A 21,913-nucleotide genomic window follows, 5' to 3' on the forward strand; every position below is an offset into this window, starting at 1 on the left:
GTGCTAGAATTATTAAGAACTACTGTAGTGCAGGCTGTGCACAGTCTACCCATCTAGGACACTCTACTGGGGAACAACTACTAGGAAAACAAGCCTGGAAAAAAACAGTAAGTCAAAGATGTGTCACCTGTACCCAATTTAACACCAAACAAGGTCCCCGTCAGCCACCAGGTATTCAAAGTGTAAGAACTATGCCCTTATAGTGTAAGAACTATTGCCTGCCTCTTTACATAGGCTCTAACAATGGACCTGCTTTTGTGGCTCCATCTCTAAAGCAGAAAATAAAATACAACCCCCTGTGTATTCTACAACTTGTTTGCCACTGAGAGATCAAGTTTAATTGCCTTACCCCACTATTTGGACAGAATCTTAAAGTTGAGTTAAACATGTAACTCCTTTAACATCACAGACTTTTAGAGAAGCTTGACTGAGACTTTGTATACAACCTTCTCCTCCCCCAGCCCCGGAGTTTGAAGTTAAAATAAAAGGAACCAGTAAGTAGGAGAGAAATGTGTAGAAAGACATGGATACAAAAATATAGTTTTGGTTAAGAAGAATAAAAGAAAAGATAATAATTTTTCTTTTGTTTCAGTTTTTGGCCGGGGCTGGGTTTGAACCTGCCACTTCCAGCATATGGGGCTGGCACCCTACCCCTTTGAGCCACAGGCATCGCCCCAAGACAAAGATAATAATTTTGTATAGGAAAGAATCTTGTATGAAAACTTTTTGTCTTAAAGTAACTGGTGGTTTTTAAAAAGAAGTTTTAAGACAAAAACAGCTCTTGGGTTTAGGCGATTCTCCTACCGCAGCCTCCCGAGTAGCTGGGACTACAGGTGCCCACCACAAGCTCGGCTATTTTTTGTTGCAGTTGGGCCGTGGCCGGGTTTGAACCCGCCACCTTCGGTATATGGGGCCGGCGCCCTACCCACTGAGCCACAGGCGCCGCCCCAAGCAAAGCCATTTATGGAAGCAAAAGTGACATGCAGACTAGTGCCAACTAGAAACGCTAGGCCCGGAGCCTTGAAACCATTGTGAATACCTAGATTGGACTACATCCAACACTTGCCCTACCTCTCAATTTCCTAAATTTCATGAATCAATAAATTCCATTTATATTTAAATAAATTCGAGTTGGGAATTTATATAACATAAGGATAAAAGTACCCGACATTTTCTGTCTTTGAAGTTTCAGGGCCCTCACAAAAAAGTTCAATTCCAACCTTAGTACTTTTTTTCTTTCTTTTTTTTTTTTTTAGAGGCGGAAGTCTCACTTTAAACTCCAACTCCTGGGCTTAGGCGATTCTCTTGCCTCAGCCTCTGGAGTAGCTGGAACTACAGGCACCTGCCACAACGCCTGCCGGGGCCGGGTTCAAACCCGCCCACCCTCAGTATATGGGGCCGGCGCCCTACCCACTGAGCCACAGGTGCCACCCCCAACCTTAGTTCTTAAAGGAACTTCTGTTTCTTCACTTAAAACTACTTCCTCCTTGTAGTCCCTGTGTGCCATTTATTAACAACCACGTCTCCAATAGTAAGATTAAACCCCATTGAGATTGGTAATATCTCCATTTTTCCAAAGAGGAAGCTCAGTCCCAAAAAGATGTGTAAGCCTGGTTTGTTTCTCCAAGGCTACCTACTCATTAGGAGTTGCCAAGGTCAGGACTGGAAACCAGGACCCTGCAGGATATGCAGACTACTGATAAGTTTTCGATTTCTTTTTCTAAATACTAAATTAGTTTCCCCAATTGGATTATACACTTCTTAAGTATAAGGCTATTTGTTCTTACTACCCTGTTTCCCTGAAAATAAGACATCCTCCGAAAATAAGACATACTTACAGGAAAGATAAGACCTAGCGCATCTTTGGGAGCACACCTTAAAATAAGACACTGTCTTATTTTCGGGGAAACAGGGTATTTTGACCATCCATGAAATTACTAGAGAAGTGTTTGTTACCAAATGGTCAATGGAACCTTCTGTAAATGGTAACACCCTATCCTAGGGCTTCTAACGTCTGCTGAGTATTTTAGAAAGCACCAGGCACTGGGCTAAGTGCTTGACAAATGTAATCTCATTTTCAAAAAATGTTTTGTTGTATTTACCCTATTCTTGGTAAGAGCCAGTGGCTTTTTTGGCAAGGCCTAGTAAGTGGAACTTGTTTGGATTAGAAGAGGAAGCTAAATACAGAGGAACAAATGTAGAAGGCAATATCCCCTCATGATGGCACATGCCTGAATGGAAACAGCAAGGCTTCTGGGTTTAATTTGTGACTCCACTTCTTAAGTGGGTGGTCTTAGGCAAGTTCATCTGCATATTTGTGCCTCAGTTTTTTCATTTGGCAAATGAATATATAATCTCAATATCTCTGTGGGTTGTTGGAAGATTAAATCTTGTTAGTCAAACACCCAGCACAATACCTGGAATAGTCTTCTACTTTTACTACCTTTCTTTCTCCTTTGCTGAGCACACATCAGTCGGTGGCCCTCAAGGTATGTGTCCCCCTGCTCCATGGAAGATGGCCAGCCCTACCCAGGAGCCAAACAAAGATACTGAAGTTCAAGAAAACACTGGCCACCAGGTGGGGAGAAGTTTCCATCACATTCCTTGCCAAACACAGATTTGCTGCTAGAAAACCAGAGCATGTCAAGAAAAGGTTGCAGCCCAGGCTGCTTTGTTTCTTTACAAATCCATTGTGTTTAGATTATAACCTAATCCTTTTTCCTTCTGTCTCTGCTCAGCAAGCCATGAACACTGCCAGATCTGATAGCCTGAGCACCAGGTTTGACTTATTAAAGAAAAGGAAGGGAATTTGCTGTGTGACACAGCATACATTTTCAATTAAACTGGAAATTGTTCCTCAGAATAGCCAAAACTTTCACTAGATTTTGAGTGTTATTAAATAGCCAGTATACAGAAGGTGTGTCAAAAAAATGTATACACACTTTAAGAAAGTAAGAAACTGTATTAAAATTGTAATACCCTGGCCAGGCACAGTGGCTCATGCTTGTAATCCTAGCACTTTGGGAGGCCAGAGTGGGTGGATTGCTTGAGCTCAAGAGTTCTAGACCATCCTGAGCCAAAGCAAGACCCTGTCTCTAAAAATAGGCATGTGGTGGCATCTGTAGTCCCAGCTACTCAGGAGGCTGAGGCAAGAAGATTGCTTAAGCCCAGGAGTTTGAGGTTGCTGTGAGCTATGATGCCATAGCATTCTACCAAGGGCAACAAACTTAGACTGTGTATCAAAACAAAAAAAAATTGTAATACTCAATACATACTAATAATGTTTGTTATCTTGTATATTGTATCTTATATCTCTTATAATTGCAGAAGTCAAACATGACTTGAGTATTATAATTCTCATACCAATGCCTAGGTGGTGTGGTCACTCACTAGGGTTTGTCCAAGTTGATATTCATTTCAGAAGGTGGCAAATCTTCCGGGTAGAGAGGTGGCAGCAGAATTGCTAGTAGGAGGTAGTTATTTATTAGACTCTGGACTTTCATAGATTATTTATTCTGGGAAATCATACAAGCATCTTTATATTATAGGAAACAACAAAATGTCACTGAGATACAGATATTGAGAGATAAACCAAGTTGGCAAACGTTTTTTGTATGGCTTGTGAGCTAAGAATAGTTTTCAATTTTTTTTTTAAGAGACAGAGTCTTACTATATCACCCTCAATAGAGTGCTGTGGCCTTACAGCTCACAGCAACCTCCAGCTCAGCTCTTGGTCTTAGGCGATTCTCTTGCCTCAGCCTCCTGACTAGCTGGGACCACAGGCGCCCGGCTATAGTTTTCACATTTTTAAAGAGCTGTGAAGGAGGAGAAGGAAGTGATAGAAGAGGAGAGAAGAAAGGGAAGAAGGAGGCAAAACAATAGGACGGTTAACTGCCTTGCAGGATACCCAGATATTTGGTTAAACATTATTTCCGGGTATATCCATGAAGGTGTTTTGGGATGAGATTAACCTTTGAATTGGCAGATTGAGTAAAGAAGATCCACCCTCACCAATGTCAGTGGTCATCATACAATCCATTGAGGACCTGCATAAAACAAAATGTGAAAGAAGGAAAAATCTGCTCTCTGCCTGCCTGACTGAGCTGGGACATTGGTCTTCTGTCCTTGGCCTGGGATTTACCCCCATCAGCATTCCTGGTTCTCAGGCCCTTGGACTCAGACTGGAACGTGTATCACTGGCTTTCTTCGTCTACAACTTGCAGATAACAGATAGTGAGATTTCTCAGCCTGCATAATCCTAGGAGCCAATTACTAATAACAAATCTCTTTATCTATTAATATATCTCTTATTGGTTCTGTTTCTTTGAAGAACACTGGCTAATACAAACAGAGATGTACGTGTCCCACAGTGCCTGAAATATTTACTGCCTGGTCCTTTACCTAAAAGTTTGTTGAGCCCCAGTCAAGCCTACCCACTTAGCACATGGTCTTTAAAGTCAATTCAAGATAATTCAAATTGATATTCCATCAAAATACAAATCCGTATCTGCCACTGATATGTTACCAAGTGAGCAAATGCCACAGATCCATTGTTCTTAGACAGGGAATGCTGTCTTCGTTCCAAGAAAAGTTTATCTGAATCAAAGAAACTCCTCAGGGCTAAAAGAAAAGACAGAGTAAGATAGCAAAGTGACAGGTCAATCTCACTCGTGAATGTAAATATAAAAAAAAAATCCTCAACAGAATATTAGCAAACTGAGTCCAGCCATGTGTTGTTGGGGCTCAGAAAATAACACTCCAAAGCCTGGAAATTTGGTATGACAAGTCCTTTGAACTGAAGAACATTGAAAGGGGCTCACAAGCAAGATCTTTCTGGCCTTCTTCTACCCTTCTGTTTCCTGCTCCCTTCTCTGCCCTGAGGCAGGCCACAGAAGCTAGAATTCTTCCCCAAGGCAGGTCATAGAAAATAGAACCCTCCTCTCCTAAAGCCAGCCATAAAGCCTGGAAATATGACTCCACTCTCCCCGCTGCCTGTCTGTGTAAGAGCTGGCCATAAAGAAATTCTCCAACCTACCTTCTCTGAAAGTAAGTCATAAGACCTTCATTCCAGAAGAGGTCCCACCCTTGTACCTGGAGTTGAAGAATTCCACACAGAGGGATCAAAAGAATCTGAACAACCAGGCGCTGCCGGCCTCCCCCCTCAGTCTACTAGCTTTAGATCTCACCCTTTTGTCCAATCACATTTCTACATGACTGCCCAGTGCTCATCAAACCTAAGCATAAAAATAGTTTTCCCTCAGTCTTTCCGTGTAAAGAATCGTATCATGTAAAACTTGATCAAACAAATTTGTTACATTTTTCTCTTATTAACCTATCTTCTATTACGGAAGTGACTCCCTTAATGAGGAGAAAGGTATTATACATTTTCCTCCCCTATAATATATAAAAAAGTTAATATATCATTAACCAAGTTGGGATTACCCCAGGGATCCAAGATTGGTTTAAGACTAATAATATTAATATCATGTAATTCATCCTATTTATATTTAAATTTCAGATTAGGATGAGTGTACATGCAATTAGGTTACACTGTTTGCATTGATAATGTAAAGTTTGATTTGTGGTGGGGTCCTTACCCAGGAAGCATGCTGCATACCCTTGCTATATACCCATGCATTATACGCATTGAATGGGAACTTACCAAATTAAAGGCAAAAAATATGTCTTAATAAATGCACAAAGATCAAGCATTTAACATTAATAATAAAAATTCAATTAATTTGAACTAGAACTTGATAAAGAACATCTAGCAAGGTTAAAAAAAGAACAAAAACTTACACCATATTTAATGGTGAAATGTTGAAATCATTCCCTTTAAAATCAGGAGCAAGGTCTAAGAACTCCCATTATCACCACATTATACAGCCTATGTGGAGTATTAAGAAAAGAAACCAGGGCCGGGTGCGGTGGCTCACACCTGTAATCCCAGCACTTTGGGAGGCCAAGGATGCAGAATCACTTGAGCCCAGGAGTTCAAGACCAGGCTGGGCAAAATAGTGAGACCTCTGTATCTACAAAAAATAAGAAAAATTAGTTGGGCATTCTAGTGCATGCTATAGTCCCAGCTACTTGGGAGGCTAAGGCAGGAGGATCACTTGAGTCCAGATGTTCAAAGTTGCAGTGAGCTATGCCATTGCACTCCAGCCTGGGAGGCAGAGCAAGACCTTATCTCTTTAAAAAACAAAAATAAAAAAAGCAAATAAAAATGATACAAATGTGTAAGGCTTGGGAAGGAAAAAAAAAACTTTTCAGATGTTATGATTATCTACAGATAATGTTGGAAAAACTCAATATTATCTTCAGATAAATTATTAAAGTTGGTAAGAGTTCAGAAGATTTCTGGACACAAAATCAGTATGTAAGTCAATTGCATTTCTATTCTTAGTAACCATTCGAAAATTTAATTTTAAAAGATAACGTCTGGGTTCAGCACCTGTAGCTCAAGTGGCTAAGGCACTAGCCACATACATCAGAGCTAGTGGGTTTGAATCCGGCCCCGGGCCTGCCACACAACAATGAAATTACAACCAAAAAAATAGCCAGGTGTTGTGGTGGGCACCTGTAGTCCCAGCTACTCGGGAGGCTGAGGCAAGAGAATAGCTTAAGCCCAGGAGTTGGAGGTTGCTGTGAGCTGTGATGCCACGGCACTGTACTTAGGGTAGAGGGCCACACAGCTTGAGGCTCTGTTTCAAAAAAAAGATAACATCTATAACAGCATGAAAAAATATCAAACACCCAGGAGTAAATCTAACAAAACATGTGAAAGCCCTATATGGTAAAACTTTACTGAAAGACATCAAAGAAGAACTAGAAAATGGAGAGACAACATATTCATGATAGAAAGACTCAGTAACCTAAGGATATCAGTTCTCCCTAAAATGACATGCACATTCTAGGCAGTTCCAAGCAATACCCTAACAGGTTTCCACAAAGGAGCTGAATAAGCTGATTCCAAAATGTATATGGAAGAGTAAAGGGACAAGAAATACCAAATCACTTTTCAAAAAGGGAAACAAACAAGTATATGTTAGGGAAGGGGGCCTGTTCTCTACTAGATATCAAGATTTATAAAACCATAGTAATTAAGATTGATCAAAAGAACTCCTACAACCCAGTAACATCACAAAAAAACCCCAAATAAACAGCCTGATTAAAAAATGGGCAAAGGACTTGAATGCACCATTCTTCAACAAAGCTATACACATGGCTGATAAGTACCTGAAAGGATGCTCAACATTACTAATCATTACAGAAATGCAAATCAAAGCCACAGAGAAAGTCCACATGACACACATTAGGATAGCTATTATCAAAGACAAAAACAAAATTAAAAAGTAAGTATTGAAGTAGATGTGGAGAAATTAGAATCCCTGAACATTACTGGTATGAATGTAAAATGGTGTTGCTTCTAGGAAAATAGTATAGTGGTTACTAAAAAAGCTAAACATTGAACTACCATAATCCAGCAATTCCACTTCTAGGTGCATACTCAAAAGGATGGAAAGCAGAGACTCAGACAGATATCTGTACACTATCACTTATCCACCTTTTGGCTAAGATCAGGTGCAGACATGTGTACACCAGTGTTCATGGTGGTATTATCCCCAATAGCCAAAAGGTGGAAGTAATCTCAATGTCCCTTAATATATGTGAATAGATAAATAAATTTGCTATAAACATACAATGGAATATTATTATTATCATTTTTTTGAGACAGAGTCTCACTATGTCATCCTTGGTAGAGTATCATGGTGTCACAGCTCACAGCAACCTCAAACTCTTGGGCTTAAGCAATTCTCTTGCCTCTGGCTCCCACCACAACACCCAGCTATTTTTTTGTTGCAGTTGTCATTGATGTTTAGCTGACCCGGGCAGAGTTTGAACTTGCCACTCTTGGTGCATTTGGCCAGTGCCACACCTACAATGGAATATTACTTACATTTTAAAGGAATAAAATTCTGATACATGCTGCAACACGGCTGTACCTTGAAGACATTATTAGTGAACGAAGCCAGGCACAAACGAACAAATACTATATGATTCGCACTTTTGTGAGATATTTAGAGGAGTCAAATTCATAAAGACAGAAAATAGAAGGTTGATTGCCAGGGGCTGGGAGAGGGGAGGGGTGGCCACAGCGTTTCAGTTTGAGATTATAAAAAAGTTCTGGAGATGGATGGTGGTGATGGTTGGGCAACAATATGGATACACTAAATGTCACTGAATTTCACACTTAAAAATAGTTAAGTGGTTTCATAAAATAGCTAATAAGTTTCATGTTATATATATTTTACTGCAGTTAAAGAAAAAAGACTGAGTAATATTAACAGACATATTAGCGGAGAAGAGTATATTAATACTATTCCAAGTACGATCTGTGCACCAGTGCCATCTTTGAACTTTTTCTCAAGGGCCCACAACATATATAGCAATGAAATGTAAGCATTTAGAAACTTTGATAGTAACTTGACAGAGTAAGTTTACATCTTATTTACTAATTATGAATTTAACAATAAAAAAATTGGGCCTTTATTTTGTGTCTTTTTTCATTTTCTTTTCCTAGTAATAAATTTTTATTATATTTACAAAAATATTGGTTTGCCATGGGTTCTGGAAAAAATTAGAGTTCAACACAGAAAATTTGAGAGCTTAGGAAAAAAATCCCATACTCATATATGAAAACTTGACTCTGACAGAGAGGGCTTTGCAGAGAAGTGGGTAAAAAAGTAAAATTGGAAACTAATTATCTTACAACCGTCACAACAATCAAATTCAGATAGATTAAATGCTTAAACTTGAAGAATTAACTACTTAAATATGGGACAAAATTAGAAACTTTTAGAAGATAATAGAAAAAAATATCTTTATGACCTCAAGTTGAAAAAGTTTTCTTAGATAAGATAAATTTGACATCGAAATTAAGAACTCCTGCTCAAAAGTCACCATAAATAAAATGTAACAGCAATCCCAAACTTCAAGTAGCCATCTGAACATATTAACCAATATAGACTCAATATAGACTCAGAATATGTAAAAAAAATTCTTATGAATCAATAAATACTACTGGGTACAGTGGCATGTACCTGTAGTTCAAACTACATGGGAGGCTAAGGTGGGAGGACTGCTTGAGGCCAGAAGCTTGAGGCCAGCCTGGGCAATATAGCAAGACCTCTTCAATAAAAAAGAAAAGAAAAAGATCAATAGTCCATTAGAAAATTAGGGGGAAGATATTAAGAGGCATTTCACAGCAAAGATCAAACAGATGGTTCATAAGCATGAAAAGATTCTCCACTTCAATAGTAATTAAATAAATGCAAATTAGAACCAGAATAAGACTCGGGCCACTCTCTCAACCATGGGGTTGAGAAAGATTAAAATTGACAAGAATGAGATCAACCAAAACACTATCATTGACTTCTAGCAGAAGGGTAAATTATTATAACCACGTTGGGGGAAAATCAGCATTATCCCGAAGAGCAAAATACCTTTAAACCTAGCAATTCAGATCATAGGTATACACTATAAAGAGTAAAATGGGTACATGCAGTGTGATGTAATGATATGATGGAACATTACATGGCAGTGAAAATGAACTACAACTACCTGCATCAACACAAATGAATCTCAAAAACATAATATTGACTGAAAGACATCACAGAAGAATATAACATATTCATACATACAGCATTAAAAACAGTCTTCTGGGCTCTGCAAAACCATACAACATACTACTTAGGAATGTAAGAGTGTGTGTATGTATGTATGTATGTATAGTTTAAAAGTATAAAGAAAAGCTTGGAATGACAAATACAGAATTCCGTATGGTTTCCCGTTGGTAAGGAGAGGAGGGTACATTACTGGGGAGAAGTACATGAGAAGTTTCTAGGAAACTGACTCTGATCCCTTCTTTCCTTCCTTTATATATATATATATTTTATTTTTTGAGACAAGGTCTTGCTGTGTCACCTCGGCTGGCATGCAGTAGCATGATCTTAGATCACTGCAGCCTCAAACTCCTGGGCTCAAGCAATCCTTCTGCCTCAGCTTTCTGGGTAGCTGGGACTCCAGGCGTGCACATAAAATAAGCCACCACATCTGGCTTATTATGGTGGGTTTGTTTGTTTGTTTTTGTAGAGAGAATTTCCCTATGTTGACCAGGCTGGTCTGAAACTCCTAACCTCAAGTGATCCCCACTCCTCAGCCTCCCGCAGTGCTGGAATTACACAGGCCTGAGCCACGGCACCCAGCCTGATCAATTTCTTAACTTGGCTGGTAGGGACACAGTTATTTACTATTCTTTAAGTCGAACATATGGTTTATATGCATGTACGGTTTTATTTTACAATTTTTAAAAAATTAAAAGAAAAGATAAAAGGCCTCTAGCTGATAGCTAAGGACGCAGGAATAGGACGAGGTCCCTAAGGGTGATAGGAGAAGCTAGGTGGACCGTCAGATTTCTGACCAACTGGAGAACGCAGACCTAGCGGTCTAGCCCCTCAGCAGATGTTTCTGTCTTTCCAGCCCTTTTTATTTCCTTTCAGAAACTGTCCTTCCTCCAACCCAGAGGGGCCGTCAGTCACGTGGCATTACCCGTCCTATCAATAGTGGGCATGTGACTCAGGCGATTAATCAGGGTATTTCCATCTACCTGCCCTCATGTTTAGTTAATAGAGGGGGAAGCAAAAGTCCCAAGCAAGCCCATTCAGGGCCATCCTGCACCTCCTGTTGGAATGTTAGGCAGGGACCAAGTCTGCAGGGGATGAGGGGTGGCGGCAGGGGGATGGGGGGAGGACACACAGGCCAGGAGGATGGTGCCTAGAGGTGGAGAAGCCGGGGACCAATAAGGGGAAGGGCCTGCAGGAAACCGCAGGACACCTGCCAGTCACGTCTATCAATCATCTGCCGACATCCCACAGCTCCCATAATCCCGCCCCAGACCCAGCCGATAAAAGGAAGCCTGCTGGGGGTCCCCAGGTCTTTTTCCACTTGGGGAGACTAACCCATTCCTCCCTTTGGGACGTAGCTTCCCCCTTGCATGGCTTTTTCTTTTCTACAATAAAAGCTGTGTGTAATCGCTTGCTGAATGCGATCACTCTGTCAAACATCACCCTGTTTGTGATGTTTCCAAGCAAGGAGCCAAAGAGCCAGGACAACAGTCGGCCAAGAGGCCAAACCTGACAGGAACACTTGAAAAACAGGTGGGTTGCTGTATGAGAATGTGTTGTAAGTGCAGCGCTCCATGAAAATCAGCTGGAGAATCTACTGAAGCCAGCAGAGAGGAAAGCAGAAACCAGGCTGTAGTGTCACAGGGGCAGAGCATGTGGGTAAGAAAGAGACAAAGTCCTTATACTGTGATTTGAGCATCTGGATCCAGCCTTACCTGATTCTCAGTTGTGTAGGCTAATACAATCCCCTTTCTGGGTCTTTCTGACATCAATTGCAACCACAAGTGTCCTAAGTAACTTACAATTTTGTACCAGGAGCAGGGTTCTGCAAGTGACAGGCCCTGATATGTGAATGTGCTGAGGTGGGAGGACTACAAGGGGTGCCTCCTCCCTGTCAGCAGAGCAAGGTGGCTCAGCTCTTCCCTGTTGAGTCTGGCAAGTCAAACCACCCATCCAGGGAGACTGGGAATTTAGAAGACTTTTTAGAGGAGGTGGGAAAAGAAAGCAAGGTGACTAGGGTGTGCTGCCACTTCAGTTTCAGGAAGCTCTGTGAGAAGCAATACACTTTTGTTGGGTTTGGGGATTTTTCTGTTTTGTTTTTTTTTTTTTAAGATAGATTCTCACTTAATTGTCCTTGCTAGAGTGCTGTACTGTCGTAGCTCACAGCAACCTCAAACCCTTGGGTTAAAGGAATCCTCTTGCCTTACCCACTTAGTAGCTGGGACTATAGGCACCCACCACAACGCTTAGCTATTTTTAGAGACAGGGTCTTGCTCTTGCTCAGGCTGGTCTCCAACTCCTTCGCTACGGCAATCCACCCATTTTAGCTTCCCAAAATGCTAGGATTATAGGTGTGAGCCACCGGACCCGGCCAGAGAAGCAATCTACTTTTATCCCAGGTGACCTTTCTGAAAGTAGGGGAGGGGGGAACGATGCCATGAACTCCTCTTCCTGCCTGTGGCCAGTAATTCATACGAGCTGAGAGCCACAAAATCTCATTTCAAGGTGGCAAATGTCAATTTCCCTGCCAAAGGCTGGTGGCACAGCAAAAGCTAGGGGGAGGACAACACACAAAGAGCGGACAGAAACCCTTCCAGCAGCTCCTGCCTTGAGCTCTGCCTGACCCAACCACAAACAGCCCAAGGGGAGGTGCCGGCCGAGCCTTCTGGTCCAGGCCCAGCACATCCAAGGCAAAGGCCAGATGGCCACAATGTGGGGGAAGACCTGGGGAGGGCAGCCTGGGGAGGACGGAGCGCAGAGATGGACAGCTATGAGGGGCAGATGTGGTAGGGACAGGGTCCAGATTCCCAAGCATGACTTGACGGGGTTTCTGGCTCTGGCTGGCAGTTATCAGAAAATGAACTCTCTCTCAATTTTCTACAAGTTGGCCAGTCCTACTGTGAGAGACACTTTAGTCTAGCAAATCACTGAGGCCAACCCCAGACCTCTGCACTTATGTCTACAAAAACTTAGCAGCCTGCCAGAGTTTCCAGGAGGGACATTGTCTCTGCTGCCACCCACAGAGGGCAATGGACAAGGGAGAACCTTCCAGAGTGTAGCGTCCAGGCACTCCTGGCTGCCGGTAGAGCCCACATCTTTCAGCAGCTACAAAGTGGCTCCCTGCCAAACCTCTTTAGAACAAGGTTGGATCAGTGACTGCAAGGTACTGTTTTTCTCCTTTTCCCATTAGCAAAGGCAAGTGGTTTTGATTGCAAGCATCCTATTTTTTTTCCCACCATTGAATCCTAGTTAAAATTATCATTGAGCTCTTGGTTGATGGAGTATTAAGAGCAACATCCTTACCTGACCAAAAATGATGCACATCAGCCAGCTTTGCCTACATGTGGACAACCTGTGATGCATTTCTGAAACTGTTTTCAGAAAACATGGAAAAGGCCATGGGTGGATGTTGGGCATTTAGTGGCCATCTTTTTCTTTTTGCCCTAGAGAGGATTAAATTGTGGCCCCCTAAGTCTAAGTCCTAACCCCTGCGTACCTATGAATATGACCTTATTTGGATATAGGGTCTTTGCAGATATGATTAAGTGAAGAATCTTGAGATGAGATCATTATGGATTAACTGAATAGACCCTAACTCCAATGACAAATATTATTGTAAAAAGAGAAGACACAGAATGGGAGAAGCACAGAAGGGACAGCCATGTGAAGATGGAAGCAGAGATTGGCAAGGATTTCCTGGGGCCTCAGAAGCTCGTAGAGGCAAGGAAGGAGCCCCCAGGATGAGTGTGGTCCTCCTGAGGGTTGGAACTCCTACCCTCCAGAACTGTGAGATAATACATTTCAGTTGTTTTTAACCACAAAGTTTATGGGGATTTATTGTGGCAGCCCTATGAAACTGTTATGTATAAGGAATGTTTAAGACTGTCCCTCCATTCCCTGGTAGGGCCATCAGTCACTATCTTAGACATAGGTGGTAAATAAAAATAGCACATCCAAACATTAGTATGATGTTTGGTTTGGGGATGGCGAATAAGAGTTATCTATTGAATTTGTACAGATGCTGGGGGAGAAGTATTTCTTGCCTCTGAAATTGCTAGATGCAAGGACAATGTAATAGGCTGACAGTAGTCGTTTCTGCCGCCCCTCCCCCCACCATAGGGAGAGCTGGCCTGAGAAGGGAGCCAACAGAAAAGAAAGCAGAATAGAGGGATAAAAGGGCAAAACAGGTCTTGATGATGTCTCCCTGACCTACAAACCACCATACCTAGACAGACCTACCTCTGGACTTTTCAGCCAGTAAATTCTTCTTCTTCTTCTTTTTTTTTTTTTTTTGCTTAAATCAACTTGAGACAGAATCTCAGCCCTTTCAGAGGACAGAATTGGTAGCAAATAAATTTCAAGTACAGCATGTAAAAAAATCTCATCAGAACAAACAATGATAGCTTCTGTAAAACATGAATTCTCGCTTACTTTAACCACAGAATCAGAGTGAGTTACAACCAACAGCTCTGTAATAGGACACTTCCCTTGGCCTGTTCAAGGTAGCCTTCCACCAATACTTTCTTAGCCTTAGCATTCTCAGCCATGCTATCAATTAATAAGTAGCTATTCCCACAAAGCACCATTTTCTACTAAGTCCTGCTGAACTGCTAACTCCTCGGGCCAAATGCAAGAATACAAGGAATGAAGGAACCCGAAAGAGCAGAGAAGACTCTGGGAAAAGGGATAATGCTGCTTCTGTTTGCTTAGCTCCTTGGTGGTGAATTGATGAGAAGCACCTGTTTTATCCCCTAGTGGCTGGGCATATAGTTTTTAAATGTCTAGTTATTAAATCCAAATGATGTTCTATTAAAAAAAAAATCAGAAATTCCCTGAAGAATCATTACAATGGAACCTAACTTGATGCATTAAGCACTGTGAGTGAGTTAAAAGTTTCTGAAAAAAGACAGTTTGTTCCTTTACCTTTTATAGGGCACCTTCTGTGTGTCAGGCATTGTGCTTAATCATTGGAGCTGCTGATGGGGAAAGAGGCACTGAGAGAGGATACCCGGAAAAAGTAAGGTCTAAGAAAACAGAGGTCTTCTCAAGAAGACCCCAAGGATATACCTGCAAAGTCCCCTCCCGCGTTGACTCAGCTCTTAGGAATTTGTAGAAACTTAAATTCCTGGGACCTGGATAAACTAATGCTTGCTTCTGCTTCTGTAAAAGCCAGAGACAGCTTCTCTAGTTGGATTCAAACTGACCAATGAGAAAAGTACCTGTGGGCCTGAACTTCTTGACTGGGGATAAAAAATGACTAAGCCAATTGAGGAATGTGGCCATTTTGAATTCTTCTGTGCTGTAGCTCTACCAGCTGAAATAAGCCTCTTTTAAACATGGTGTTTGGGTGTTCATTCTCTCCATTGGGCCTTGTCTTCCTGCAGCATTTCTAGTTCCTTGATCAGGAATCAAAACCACCCAGGGAGAGAACAGGCTCAGACACACCTGGTTGTTGCTGACAACTCTCTGGACACCCACAGGGGGGCCCTAATCAGCCTGGGCAACAAGAACCACAGAGCGCAGGGATGGGTTTTGCATCCCTGTGTGGAGGCCTCAACTGGGTGGAGAAAGGACCCCCTAGGCAGGTCTTCACGGAGTCAAACATTGGGAGGAACTGGCAGGCAGGGACTGGCACCTGCACTGGGAGATGTCTGAGGCAGGTGAGACCAATCAGGGCCCACTATGTTTGAGTGGAAGGGGGGTATGATCAACCCCTGGGTGTTAGATTGCTGGCAGGATGTGTGAGAAACATGAAAGAGTGTGGGTGTGGTGTGACTGAGACTGACACTGAGGATGGGGTTCCAATTTCCCTTCACAGGGACTAGGGAAGTGTTGGTTCTAAACCATATCAGAGGACCCCTCATATGGCTAAGTGGCAGTTCAAGTGGGTAACCAAGGCAGCCCAGGTTAGGAAATAGGTTGGAAAAAGGTCGGAACTGTGTGCATGTAAGTGGTTGGAGACTGAGTGAGACTGGGTATCAGTAGGTGGGGCTTTGATCCCCCTTTACAAGGCAAAACTATTGTGTGATTACCCCATTTGTATCCCCGTTTTTACCCTATTTGTGATGTGTTTGTGGTTTGTTTGAGGGAAGAAATGGGAAAAACATGGGAGAAGCCCAGCCCATTGGGAACTATGCTGAAGCATTTTAAGAAAGAGTTTACAGGAGACTATGTGGTAACTGTGTCTCTGGGGAGACTGAGAAGTTTGCATGAGCAGGAATGACTCAAATGCCTTGTTGTTCAGGTGATTGTGGTATCCTTTGAGATTAAATTGGTTTTTTCTTTTTTTGTAGAGACAGAGTCTCACTGTACCGCCCCCGGGTAGAGTGCTGTGGCGTCACACGGCTCACAGCAACCTCTAACTCTTGGGCTTATGCGATTCTCTTGCCTCAGCCTCCCAAGCAGCTGGGACTACAGGCGCCCGCCACAACGCCTGGCTATTTTTTGGTTGCAGTTTGGCCGGGGCTGGGTTTGAACCCACCACCTTTGGCATATGGGGCCGGCGCCCTACTCACTGAGCCACAGGCGCCGCCCCGCGATGAAATTAGTTTTAAACCTGTTATTAAAGTTCAAATGTTCGAAGATTATAAAACTGCCACTTCTGTAATATTTCTAAATATGCTAAATTCAACTGTGAACTTATGTTCTTGATTTTAAGCTTCCGAATTCTGAGGTCTAGAGAGGTAGCTATGGTGAGGCCTAAGGGACATATTCCCCATACTTATGCCAGCAGCTACAAGGCACAGTCTAGCCCACATGGCCCCTTCTTCCCTGCCCTAACTTTGCCCCATGGCTAATCTGAGTGAAAATGATGTTCCAGTTTCCTGCTTTCTGTTTTGAACTCTGCTTCTGGTAAATGAATTACGGACACAGGACCTGTCCTTTGTGGCCATCTTTGATGCCATATGGCCATGTGAGACGTAGGGGGACAATGAAAAGACATCAGAGGTGATGCCTATGGTGTGGTTTCAAAACACTTTTCAGTAACTTAAAACCTCAAAGTCATGTTATATTCCATTAAATGTCTCTTATTTGTAAAATGTAATAATTTGTTTGTGTATATTGTTTGGAAAAATGAGTCTTTGTCAAAGAATAAGATTCTTGTCATTTAAACCTTCTAATTATCAGTTTAGCCTAGTGAATAATTAACTTCATAATAAACTGTGATCCTGTTTTGCGAAAAGTGGTTTTTTGAGAGTAAGAAAAATTAGACAGAAAAGAAAATGGCCTTGTGTAAGGAAGGATCTTATGTGGTAAATTTTGTCCTGAAACAGAATGGTTATTTAAGAAAATGAAAAGCAGGGCAAAGGAGAAGGTTTAGAATGTTTGTAAATTATCCATCCAGGTTGAATAACGCTCATAAAAGGAAATAGCATGTGATCCAGTTAACTATGTATTGCCTTTAGAATCTTTTGGTTTGTAATCCTGTTAGAACAAATGTTTTAAGCCTTTGATATTTGACAAATCTTCCAAAATCAAAACTCTAAACTTAGCCTTTTGGAAATATTAAGACCACTGAAATGCTCAGAAAGACATATTAGGCTTATTCGGCATGTTAAAAAGGTATAGGAAATAGTGTCAAATATGAAATGGTAGTTAATTTTCTGTGGATTATGTTGTTATACATGGGCTAATATTATAAAATATTGGTTTGTATTAGTGTATGTTGTCATTAATCATTTTAATTCATCTCAGAAAGTATTTTTGTAACTGGTTAAGTCCAAAGTTTGTCCTTCAAAGAAAGTAATAGGAAAGGCTGACAAGTTCTCTTTAATTCAAATTTCCAATGACTTTGGAGATTAAATATCATCAAACTAGAAGTAAACTTCCAGGTCTTTATTATTATTTTTTTTTATTAAATCATAGCTGTGAACATTAATGCGATCATGGGGTACCATACACTGGTTTTATATACCATTTGACATATTTTCATCACACTAGTTAACATAGCCTTCCTAGCATTTTCTTAGTTATTGTGTTAAGACATTTATATTCTATATTTACTAACTTTCACATGTACCCTTGTAAGAGGCACCGTAGGTGTAATCCCACCAGTTACCCTCCCTCCTCCCATCATCTCCCCTCCTTCCCCTTCCTCTCCCCTTTGCCCATATTCTTAGGTTATAACTGAGTTATAGCTTTCATATGAAAGGCATAAATTAGTTTCATAGTAGGGCTGAGTACACTGGATACCTTTTCTTCCATTCTTGAGATACTTTACTAAGAAGAATATGTTCCAGCTCCATCCATGTAAACATGAAAGAGGTAAAGTCTCCATCTTTCTTTAAAGCTGTATAATATTCTATGGTGTACATACACCACTATTTATTAATCCATTTGTGGATTGATGGGCACTTAGGCTTTTTCCATTGCTAATTTCCATTAGCAATTTCCAAAATTGCTAATTTTTTAGCAATTATGAATAGGGCTGCAATAAACATTCTGGTACAAGTATCTTTGTTATAATGTGATTTTTGATCTTCTGGGTATATATCTAGTAGAGGAATTAGAGGATTGAATGGCAGATCTATTTTTAGATCTGTAAGTGTTCTCCAAACATCTTTCCAAACGGAATGTATTAATTTGCATTCCCACCAGCAGTGTAGAAGTGGTCCCTTTTCTCCACATCCATGCCAACATCATCCCAACATCCTGGGATTTTGTGATATGGGCTAGTCTTACTGGAGTTAGATGATATCTCAAAGTAGTTTTGATTGGCATTTCTCTGATGATTCAGGATGATGAACATTTTTTCATATGTCTGCAGGCTGTGCACCTGTCTTCTTCAGAGAAGTTTCTCTTCAAGTCCCTTGCCCAACCTGAGATGGGATCACTTGTTCTTTTCTTGCTTATACGTTTGAGTTCGCTGTGGATTCTGGTTATTAAACCTTTGTCGGAGACATAACATGCAAATAACTTCTCCCATTCTGAGGGCTGTTTGCTTGCTTTACTTACTGTGTTTTTGGCTGTGCAGAAGCTTTTTAGTTTGATCAGGTCCCAGTAGTGTATTTTTGAAGCTGCTTCAATGGCCTGGTTGGGGGTCCTCCTCATAAAATATTTGCCCAGACAGATTTCTTCAAGAGTTTTCCCTGCATTTTCTTCTAGCATTTTTATAGTTTCATGTCTTAAGTTTAAATCTTTAATCCAGTGAGCATTTATATTAGTTAATGGTGAAAGGTGTGGGTCCAGTTTCAGTCTTCCACAGGTCGCTAGCCAGTTCACCCAGCACCATTTGTTAAATAGGGAATCTTTTCCCCATTGAATGTTTTTAATTGGCTTGTCAAAGATCAAATGACAGTAAGTAGCTGGGTTCATCTCTTGGTTCTCTATTCTGTTCCATACATCTACCTCTCTGTTTTTGTACCAGTACCAACTGTTTTGTTCACTATCGATTTATAGTATAGTCTGAGGTCTGGTAGCGTGATTTCTCCTGCTTTGTTGTTATTTCTGAGTAATATCTTGGGTATTCGAGGTTTTTTTCTGATTCCATATAAAACGAAGTATTATTTTTTTCAAGATCTTTAAAGTATGACAGTGGAGCTTTAATAGGGATTGCATTAAACTTGTATATTGCTTTGGGTAATATGGACATTTTAACAATGTTGATTCTTCCCAGCCATGAGCATGGTATGTTTTTCCATTTGTTAACATTTTCAGCTATTTCTTTTCTTAGAGTTTCATAGTTCTCTTTATAGAGATCTTTCACGTTCTTTGTTAGATAAACTCCCAAATATTTCATCTTCTTTGCCACTACTGTGAATGGAATAGAGTCCTTAACTGTTTTTTCAGCTTGACTATTGTTGGTATATATAAAGGCTACTGATTTTGAACGTTGATTTTCTAACCTGAGCCGCTGTCATATTCCTTGATCACTTCTAAAAGTAGAATCCCTGGTATTTTCCAGATATACAATCATATCATCTGCGAAGAGTGAAAGTTTGATCTCTTCTGACCCTATATGGATACCCTTGATCGCCTTTTCTTCCCTAATTGCAGTGACTAAAACTTGCATTACAATGTTAAAGAGCAGTGGAGACAATGAGCAACCTTGTCTGGTTCCTGATCTGAGTGAAAGTGATTTCAATTTAACTCCATTCAATACAATATTGGCTGTGGGTTTGCTGTAGAAGGCCTCTATCACTTTAAGAAATATCCCTTCTATACCAATTTTCTTAAGTGTTCTGATCATGAAGGGATGCTGGATATTATCAAAAGCTTTTTCTGTATCAATTGAGAGAATCATATCATCTTTGTTTTTCATTTTGTTTATGTGCTGATTATATTTATGTATATTGAACCAGCCTTGAGACCCTGGGATAAAACCAACTTGGTCATGATGTATAATTTGTTTGATGTGTTGCTGGATTCTGTTTGTTAGGTTCTGGTTGAATATTTTTACAACTATATTCTTTAGTGATATTGGTCCATAATTTTCTTATCTTCTTGGGTCTTTTCCTTTTCCTGGTTTGGGGATCAGGGTGATATTTGCTTCATAGAACGTGTTGGGTAGTATTCCTTCTTTTTCTATATTTTGGAAAAGGTTGAGTAATGTAGGTACTAGTTCCTCTTTAAAGGTTTGGTAGAATTCTGATGTGAAGCCATCTGGTCCTGGGCTTTTCTTTTTAGGGAGATTTTGTATGGTTGATACTAGTTCAGAACGTGATGTAGGCCTGTTCAACATTTCCACTTGCTTCTGGCTAAGTCTTGGAAGTTGACGTGCTTCCAAGTATTGGTTAATTTCCTTCAGATTTTCATATTTCTGAGAATAAAGTTTCTTGCAGTATTCATTAAGGATTTTTTTGAATTTCTGAGGAGTCTGTTGTTATTTCATCTTTGTCATTTCTGATTGAAGAAATTATAAGTTTTACTCTTTTTTTTTCCTGGTTAGGTTAGCCAAAGCTTTATCTATTTTATTGACTTTTTCAAAAAACCAACTTTTTGATTTATTGATCTGTTGTATAATTCTTTTGTTTTCAATTTTATTTAATTCTGCTCTAATTTTGGTTATTTCTTTTCTTCTACTGGGTTTGGGGTTGGAATGTTCTTCCTTTTCCAGCTGCTTGAGATGTACCATTAAGTTGTTAACTTCCTCTCTTTCTGCTCTCTTGAGAAAGGCTTGCAGTGCTATAAATTTCCCCCTTAGGACTGCCTTTGTGGTATCCCAGAGGTTCTGATAATTCATGTCTTCATTGTTGTTTTGTCCCCAAAATTTGGCAATTTCCTTCTTAATCTCATCTATGACCCAGCTATCATTCAGCATAAGATTATTTAATTTCCATGTTCTTGTATGAGTATGCAGATTCCTCTTGTTACTGAGTTCAACTTTTATTCCATGGTGGTCTGAGAGGATGCAAGGAATAATTTCTATTCCTTTAAATTTACTGCAGTTAGACTTGTGACCTAAGATGTGATCGATTTTGGAGTATGTTCCGTGGGCTGATAAGAAGTATGTATATTCAGTTTTGTTGGGATGAAATGTTCTGTAGATGTCTGTTAAATCCAAATGTTGAATGGCTAGGTTTTAATCTAAAATTTCTTTTCTCAGCTTCTTATTGGAGGATCTATCCAACACTGCCAAAGGAGTATTAAAATCTCCGAGTATTATGGAGCTGGAGGAAATCAAGTTGCTCATGTCTGTTAGAGTTTCTCTTATAAATTGAGGTACATTCTGGTTGGGTACATAGATATTAATAATTGAAATCTCATCATATTAAGTATTACCCTTGACAAATATGAAGTGACCATTCTTATTCTTCTTACTTTTGTTGGTTTAAAGCCTATTGTGTCTGCAAATAGAATTGTAACACCTGCTTTTTTCTGATTTCCATTTGCCTGGAATATGGACGACCATCCTTTCACCTGGAGTCTATATTTATCTTTTAAGGTAACATGAGATTCTTGTATGCATCAAATATCTGACCTGAGTTTTGTATCCAGTCAGCCAACCTGTGCCTCTTTAGAGGACAGATTAAGCCATTCACATTAATGGAGAATATTGATAAGTCTGGTAAAATTTGGGTATCGACTTTTTCGAAAGTCCAGTGGACATTTTTAATCCTTTCGCCACTGTGGAAGTTGGAGTTTGATCAATAGTTTCTGAGTAAGTTTACTTTTGTGGTTGAGGATTGGGCTGGTCATTATGGAGGATAGGTCTGAGAATATCCTGAAGAGCTGGTTTGGTTATGGCAAATTTCTTCAACATGTGAATGTCATTAAAGTATTTAATT

The 21,913-nt window shown here is 40.4% G+C and overlaps 1 protein-coding gene across 6 annotated transcripts in view; it reads right to left on the reverse strand.

Moving 5' to 3' along the window:
- The window catches only part of DGLUCY (D-glutamate cyclase), a 130,315-nt gene that overhangs the window by 88,493 nt on the left and 19,909 nt on the right, over positions 1–21,913 (reverse strand). The window contains exon 2 of one of the 6 annotated variants that reach the window (XM_053602330.1): positions 5,939–6,032. The exons of the other annotated variants lie outside the window; for them this stretch is intronic. The gene's annotated coding sequence lies outside the window, so the exon portion shown is untranslated. The remainder of the gene's footprint in view (positions 1–5,938; positions 6,033–21,913) is intronic. 6 annotated transcript variants of the gene reach the window in all.

Source organism: Nycticebus coucang, chromosome 9 (genome assembly GCF_027406575.1).
Source record: "Nycticebus coucang isolate mNycCou1 chromosome 9, mNycCou1.pri, whole genome shotgun sequence".
NCBI lineage: Eukaryota > Metazoa > Chordata > Mammalia > Primates > Lorisidae > Nycticebus > Nycticebus coucang.